Below are 8,398 nucleotides of genomic sequence, written 5' to 3' on the forward strand. Positions count from 1 at the left end.
TCCTATGCTCCACTGTACCAAGTTGTTTGCCCTCCCATTAATATATTCTGAAGTTTCATACTTCCCTCCTTTGGGCATATGCTACTCCTGCTTCTTCCAATGCCCTTCCCCATCGTGTGTGCCTGATTTCATATAACATAAAATCGTGTGTCCCCATCGTGAGGGGCCAGTCTAGCCCAGTCTAAGCAGTAAGGGGGTACATTTTTTATAGGAATTCTAAATCGTAAAAATTTTAAATTATAAATAATAAAACTACTAAAATTTTGCCTTTTTTTTTTATTGTCACCTTGCACTGGCAATTCTAAACCTCAACAATGATAAATACTTCTCCCCACTCAGGCAAACCACTTTAAACATCATACTCTCTTGGAGGCACCAGTGGAAAATGGAAGCCCCCCATTATCCTTCAGAACTCAGCCTAGGTATCATTTCATGGGTAAAGACTTTCCTTGACTCTCCACCCCAGCCCTTCACCTTCTACTCACAGAGGTAATGCTCCTCTCCTCTGGATGGCTTATTGTCCTGTTTTACACATTTATTTCACGACATTTCCCTCCTATTTACAAGCCTGTCTCTCCCAAAAGATACTGAATTCCCTGAAGACAGAGACTCTGATATATCCATGTCTTCCTGAAGCTTAGGATGTCACAGGGGCTCAAAAGAGGGTAGGAAGTGAACAAATGAGCACAGCCAAGCTCTTTGAAACACTGACTTAGGAATGATGAGTCTCCAAGTCACAATGCAGAAAAAGCTCCAGTTTATGTTTAGAATATTGCTGCAAGTCAAATCTCAGTGTTTGGGCTAGAGTTCTTCTTCTTGCCAGGATGCTATAGGGAGGTGTTTGGGTGGTATTGAATGACTCACTGCCCGGCTACTTAATAGAATCACCAAGGGGCCCGCGTTGCTCAATGAAGCACGGTGGGAGCCCAGTGGTGCCAGCCAGGTCAGGAGCCAACGCTGTTTTCTGTGTGGCTGTCTCCCTCATACCTGAGGAGAGAGGAAATCAAAAGTCACTGCCATCCACTAGCCTAGAAGAAAAGGTTCAAAGGAAACAGAGAGTACTTCTCTCCTCTCATTGAATCTCATCCCTTTTCTGCTCTCAAGATCCCAGAAGGCCTACCTGGGAGGGACTTTTGGATAAAATCTCAAACAATCATCTCCTCTTGCAAATTGGGAAGCTGAGGTCCAGAGAGAGAGATGCGCTTCTCAAAGCCACACAGCTGTGTGACATAGTTGAGAACTGAGTCAGGGCATTTTCATTTTATGGCCATTGAGGGAACATCATGGCCTAGAACTAGACAAGGACCGATAGAGAAGGCAGTATGAATAAATTTACACTTAGTTTTTATTTGTTGGTTTAGTTTTCCTTTTTTAAAAAATTGAAGTGAAAGTCATATAACATAAAATGAACCACTTTAAGGTAAAAAGAAACCAAAGTCCGCCCAATAGATAGTGAGGCTTCTCTTTGAGACCTTCCATCTTCAGTAAAGTTGTAAAGTTGTAAAACTCTCTAAGGCCTGGGTGCAAGTGGGTTTTTGTGAAGATCAAGAAAGGAATTTAGCTTTGCTCCTTGAACTGATGTGGGGCAGAACTAGGCAGTACACTCAGAGGAAAGGTCAGGAGGCTGAGCAAGGCATGATGACACACTCATGGAAATTGGACTATGGATTCAAGGCTCTCCTGAGGCTTGGCATTGGGGTTTGGGTCAAGTTTAATAATAGGAACTTTGAAGTCCTCAGCTCAAATCTGGGTTGCACATAACTGGACATCTGCCATGAGGACTGTGCCCTGGGCAGTGCTACTGATGTGGGTCAATGTCCTCATAGCAAGAATACAGTGATTTGCAGCCTTGGACCCCATGTACTCTCCCTACCACCCCCTGCAGCCACAGTACTAGAACTGAGATCTCAGCACTGGTTCACCGTTGCTCCCATCAATTGTTGGTTCAGGCAGCCAGACCCCTGGAATGGCATCCATGAAAATTCTGTTGTCAAAAGTTGAGAACTTGTGCAAGAACAGGTCTCCTTCAGGGCCTCGTGAACCTCTGCTCTTCTGCTCAGTTGCCAGGTGATGTGCTATTTATTGGCTTGGAGTACCAAGCCAGTAAGATCAGTATAAGGCTTAGAGCTCTGCCCTATACAGGTAGCTTTGTATCAGAGAGAATGCTGCTCCTCATAAGGAGTCCATGCCCTTTGGCCACATCATCTCCCTTCTTGAATTTGATCTTAAGGAAATCAACAAAAGCACAAAGCTAAATTTCCTAAGATGTTATTTACAAAATTATCCACAACTCTAAGCAGCTGGAGACATAAAATTGCAACAATAGGTCACAATTGTATTGTGAATCATCACAATGGCATTTCTACAGCCATAAAATAAAGATTGGAGAAATATGGCAAGTGTTTATAATATTTTGCTTAATATATAAGCAAAAACACAGACTGAGTCGAATTTGCGACATGATTGTAACTATGTAAAAACGTGCTTTGTATATGGACAAGAAGATTGAAGAGACCACGGAAAATAAAAATTGTTGCAAAAAATAAAAGAGCCATAGGTAACTTTTTCTTTGATATCATCTTTTATATCATCTTCTTAGTATTTCAATAGGTTCAAACCTGTATTCTTATCCAGCTGTTTATCTACATCTGTTTTCCCCACCCAGTTAGATTTCATGCATCTGTCTCTATGAAGATGTTTATAGTTCTGTTTGTGCTGACTTGTTCCTATCTCACTTACCATGTAGATCCTTCTGTAAGTAAAACCCCCACCATACTGGGCAAGAAGTGGCTAAACAGTAATGTTCCAGGCTGCTGTCGTTTGGGAGATGTTTAATGACACTGCACTGGAAGTATCACTGTGCTTGCAAATGGAAGATGCATTTTCAGTTTGGACTCTGATCAGGAAGAAACTCTTCCCACCAAAAGGCTTTAAAATCCTTCCCAGCAACCAGCATGCAGAGACCAGAGCTGCCAGGACTGATGAATCCTGATCCTCACTGAGAAAATGCAGCTCCAGCACCATCGGTGAACAAGATAGTATTCCTGTACGATTGGTGAGCAGAGCAGTGCTCCTATGTGATCAGTGAGTAAGACAGTGCTCCAGCATGATCCGTGAGCAGCTGCAGTGTTAGTGGGGCTGCCAGTCTCAGGGTGAGCAAGCACAGACTAAGATTTCTACGTGAACAGTAAGTAGAGGTCTAGAACAAGTGATGGACATTTTGGTCCATATCAGGCCATGAGGAACCAGAGATCTATGGCCCAGAGCAGAGGAAGCGAACCCCACAGGGACTTTTCCTCTAGCCCTAGCCACCTGGATGCCAGATTCCCCCAGATCTTTCCTAATTTGGCACCAGAACTCATAGTACTGTCTGTGTATGATTCATTTTCTATAGAACCATGCAGGGGATGGTATTTAAATCTCAGTTTGGAAAGTGCGCTCAAGTATCCTCAGCATGTCATCATAAAGTACCAGGCTAAAGGACATCGGGGATCACTCCATAGACACCTGGATCAGGTGAGGGTTATCTGATATCTAGAATCAGACTTCAGTATCCTGAGCAGGCAAACCTGGGAAAGCAACTGCCCCTGGAGAATTCTGTTTGAACAGGCTTGCATCTTTCTGAATGAGCTACGTCTACGGGATGAGGAAAGTCCTTAATTATTATTTTCAAAAAAGCATCACAGAGGAGAAGGATCCATCAGAAAATGATAACATGGGCTGCTTTGTGGAGAGGACAGCAGGATAATTGGGGAAAGAGGGAGAGGAAGACTTTCACTGAATTCCCTTTCTACTTATCTACTCATTATCAAATCAGATAAATGGGTGAATAATAAATGAACAGTTATTTAAAATTAAATAAAATGAAAATCTATAGAGGAGATTTGCTGACGATGTTTTAGGTGGTGGCAAAATTAAGGGGCACCAAGAAGACTCCTGATTCACACAACAGGACCTTAGTCATTATCTGAGTTTGTTATTCTAAATTCACTCTCTAGTGAAAATAATATCTCACTGTAAAATGTTCACATACACCCATAAAAAGAAAGAAGAAATTCATTTTTATCTAATACAAATCCAAAACGAATTCTACCTATTGGAAGGGCAAGGCAGCAGCTAGTTCCTCCATGACTGGGATTGTATCTCTGTGGCTCCAAGGATCCATGTCTGCACTGTGGGGAAAGAAAAAACTGATGGGAAGCAAGATTTGCTACCAAGATTAACAGCACCAGTTCCTCTGGGTCAGCCCTCATGGCCACGAGGCAGGAACCAGGTGTGAGGATTAAGCTCAAGTCCTTCAGGATCTTGCTACAGAGATGGCCATGCTGGGCAGTGGACCAAGGTTAGCCTTACTGACTAGAAATAGGGCCAGAACACCGAAGGAGCTCGTTGCTATGCCTGAGAGTGCTTCAGGTGTTCCCACAGGCAAGGAGTGATTCCTGCTCTCCTCCCAAGCCACTCTGCAAAGGCCCCATGCCTCTGGTGTGGTGGTGCCATGATGCGGGCAGACCATGAAAAGAAAGGGAAAGAAGCAATAGAGGAAAAACCAGGGAGGAGGCCACCGATCTGTTATCGGCAGGGAAACAAGGGCAGGTGTGTGAACAATAGATGCCTAACAAAGGACAGGCTCCCTGAGATGAGATGGCATCACTGTGTCTTTGCCTTTCAATCCGAGGTGCATTTTGATAACCTCTTGCAAAAAAAAAATCTGAATATTAGGTTTCTTAACCCATCTGAACAGAATGAATTGTGCACAAAAAACCTCTAGGCAAAAAGAGAAATGAACCGAAGTGACCGGTCTGATTCTCTTCTGGGGGAAAAGGTTGCTGGTTGATCAAAAAGCATCTTCAAGACCCAATAGCACTTAAATCCTGGGGTCTAGGTGGCCATCTGGAGACATAGGCCTGCAGACCTTAGGAAGGGGAATAGGATCCCCCAGAGCTGCTTGGAGAGGGAGAACTTTCCTGATGTCATTGAAACGGAGAAAACAATTCTTCTCCTCCCAACTCTTCCTGCACCTGCTATCAGATCACTCTGCCTGCATCACAGCACTGATCACCTCTCTTGAACACTCCAAAATCTACAGCGGCTTTGGCTATCTTTTACTTGACTCTCTTCTTCGCTCTGGCATTCAGGGCCTCAAAAATCTGGAACTAACCTGTTTCATCACAGCTCCCTCCCTCCTAGCCACACACATCTCTCCACAGAGACCAAGCAAGCCCCAAGCTTTCCCATCCCCACCAATTTGCTCATGCCAGCCCCTCCCCCAGAAACCATTTCCATACATCCCAAGCTCTCAGTACGTTCCTTTTGAACTGCTAGGTTTTCTTCACCCCAATGTCATCTCTTGAATGACAGCTTTACTTGTCCACTGCTCTTCACACCTAGCCAAGAGGAATTTCTCTCTCATCTCACCTCTAAGAGCATTTCCTCCGTGTTTTTCTTGGGGCTCATAATTTTCTCCTCATTTTATTCATTGTGTACTTCTCGTAGCTTTGCTCTGGACAGCACCCTCAGGGTAGTCCATAATGGTGGATATGCAGGTGATCACCTGTGGATATTGGAGGAACTGATTTGAGAGACAGTTCATGATCTCTGGGAGAACACAGGCTGGCTGATGTCTGCTAAGTTTTTAGGTGAAGAGCTGGGCTGGCTGACCTGTTTTCTTGTTGCTCCAAGGTTTCATGCATCTGTGAATCTATGAATAGGCAAAGCAAAAGGCCACACTAAGCATCTTTTCTGCTCCTAGCCCCGGTCTCAGGTTCGGGTAGATCCCTTGGGGATCAGTGTTTTAAATCAGCCCCATGGCATGCTGTGGAAAAGCACTCCTTCCAAGAGCTGACTAATGCTGACCGGCCTTTCCCAAGGAGCGCTCTCTGTTGCTTTCTGGGCAAGCTGTGTTTTTCCTCTGCACTCTCCAGAGTTTCCCAGTTCCTCTGGCCTGCCCTGCCCTGCACAGGTAAATTGTCTGAAGAGTGTACCCTTGTGCCCTTCTCCTATGAGTGCTCCAGTGGCTTCTACTTTGCCTGGGACACCAGCACGGCTTCTTCCTTCCCACTCTGCCTTAGGTCCTGCCTGCCTGCACCAGGCAGGACTCAGGCTGGGAGTTCTGCGATCACAGTCACGGGGAGGAGCCGAGAAGGGTGCACAGTTGGGAAGGAGGGCAAAGAGCGATCCCTCTCCTCAAGTACCCTTCAGGGAAAGGAGAGAATTTGACTTGAACCTGTTTTCTGGATAATTCGGCATCAGACAGCAAGGAGGCCTGGGATCTTGCCAAATCTTTGTTTTGTTTTGTTTTGTTTTCTCTCCTCCAATCATCCCAGGCCATTGGGGAGTGGTAGGGCATGAAGGGGTGGGGGCTGCACACACACTGGAGCTGAGAGGGCATGCTGAGCCTGCAGAAGTGGCCCATTGAGAGCTCCAACTCACAGCGGAGGGGCGGGTGGCACCCCAGTCTACCACCACAAGGGGAGCTCTGTCCTGTGGGCACAGGGCTCCGTCCCAGCCCCACAGGCTGGGAGAGAACAACATTTCCTTATAAGGCCCCAACCGCCTTGCCAAGGCTGGACGCTCTGACAGACTGTAGCTTTCCATTCTCCTTGCCCAGCTCCAGTGCAGGCCTTGAATGTAGCCCTTGTTGTCAGGCCCCTCCTCTCCTCCACAGCCCCCACCCCATCCATTTCCATTCCCTGCCAGAGCCAGCCCCACTGAGCTGGATAAACAGCCAGCCCAAAGGCCTCTCTCAAGCAGGGCCTGCCTGGCTCAGGCCTGCTGGAGGCAGCACAGGGTAGCAGAATGAGCAAGAGGACTCAGGGTTCGGCGGCCCTGCAGTGGCCTTACCTCTGCTTGAGGCTTTAGCGAGGGTCCTGAGTTCTGTGAGCCTGTTTCCTCTTCTGGAAAAGAGAGATCTAGTTGTCAGGGTGTTTAAATTCTTCAAAGCCTTTCCCAGTGGGCTCCCTTCACAACTTCACCTCTATTAGCTATACCCGATGGTAGGGTTCTCCAAATGCCTCCACTCGCCCCCAGGAGCACCATGCTTTCTCAGGCTGTCAGGACTTTGTGCATGTGGCATGACCCCGATTAAATGCTCCTGGAACTCGACCTGTAGGCCCCACCCTAAGTATGCCTTCCTCCCTTCCCCAGGGAAAAAAAATTCTTTCTTCCTTTTCTCTTCTCAACATTTGTACGCACCTCTCTTAGAGCCTTTCTATTTTGCAATTGCAATGATTTGTTTACATGCCTTTTCTTTATCAGATGATGAGTGATCTCCTTGAGGCTCAAATGGTCTCTCTTCCTTTTTATATTCCAGAGCTCTACCACAGAACCAGGCATGTAAGCAGAGCTTCATGAAAGATCATTGTGTAAATGCCCGAATGTACAGTGTTGGGCAAGCTCAAAAGGGATGGCCGATATGCAAACACTTTGTCAACTATAAAATCCTGGTCACCTGTGAAGGACAACCACCATCTCAAGCTGCCATGTATCCCCAAATCTACTCTTTGTTACACCATCAAAACAACCCCTTTTCTTGTCTGCTAGGTTCAGTATCCTGGATTCCTGGCCCACTGCAAGCCCTCAGGTGCTTAATATCTAATCAATAAGACATTACTGTTCTTTAGAATGGCAGTGGTAGGGGCTAAAAGAGCCTTTGGAAATTATCCCTTCATTTCCACACTGACCTCTTCCACTCACATGTTACATGGCCAAACAAGTGGATTAAATGAAAAGGCTCCAAATGTTCGGCCCCATCTTTCTTATCATTTATACATTCTAGATTCCCATAGTATTCTCTGAAAAAAAGAATCCTGTGGCTTTAGAAGTTAGAAGCACACCGATGAATCCAATCTCAACATCTGACAGTTGAAGAAACTGAGCTCCCTAAAAGAAAAGCGGCTTTCTTAACATTACACGAGTCATGCACAGAATCAGGACCATACCTGAGGTCCCTGACTCTTGCCCACAAAAGCCCTCCTGCCCCTGCATATTTTCCTGCTTAGGGCAGAGCGATAATGAATGTAACTGCATACTTTGTCAAGCAGAGTTCTTATGGGTCTGGGATGTGTCAAGTTCCAAATAAAGAATCTCAGTCTCTGCCAGAACAAATCTTTCCAAAACGGAGACTGCAGATTGTCAGGTCAGTGATTTGCAAGCACAGCACATTTAAGTACTATAGTGAGACTCTATACTCCATGATCTTAGCAACAACTTTAAAGAGATAAATCTTATTCTGGGATGAACTACCCTGTTTTTCATCTATGTACTCTTTTGCTCAGGAAAGATGTTTGTAGAACAAAGCCCAAAGTTGGTCATGAACCCTGTTCTGACACTATTTGCCACAGAGCCAAATTCAAGATATAAGGTGGGTCTACCTTTGGCACCATCCAAGAAAATTTAACCA

At 45.6% G+C, this 8,398-nt stretch overlaps 1 long non-coding RNA gene across 1 annotated transcript; it reads right to left on the reverse strand.

The window, feature by feature from the left end:
* Positions 1 to 721: 721 nt before the first annotated feature.
* On the reverse strand, positions 722 to 7,062 carry LOC120592970 (uncharacterized). The gene is made up of 3 exons (XR_005650264.1): positions 6,841 to 7,062; positions 5,416 to 5,551; positions 722 to 987 (listed from the first exon to the last, which is right to left on the reverse strand). It is a non-coding gene; the product is annotated as an uncharacterized LOC120592970 (long non-coding RNA).
* Between the last annotated feature and the right edge of the window lie 1,336 nt (positions 7,063 to 8,398).

This window comes from Pteropus medius, unplaced genomic scaffold, assembly GCF_902729225.1.
Source record: "Pteropus medius unplaced genomic scaffold, Ma_sr-lr_union100, whole genome shotgun sequence".
Taxonomy (NCBI): Eukaryota; Metazoa; Chordata; class Mammalia; order Chiroptera; family Pteropodidae; genus Pteropus; species Pteropus medius.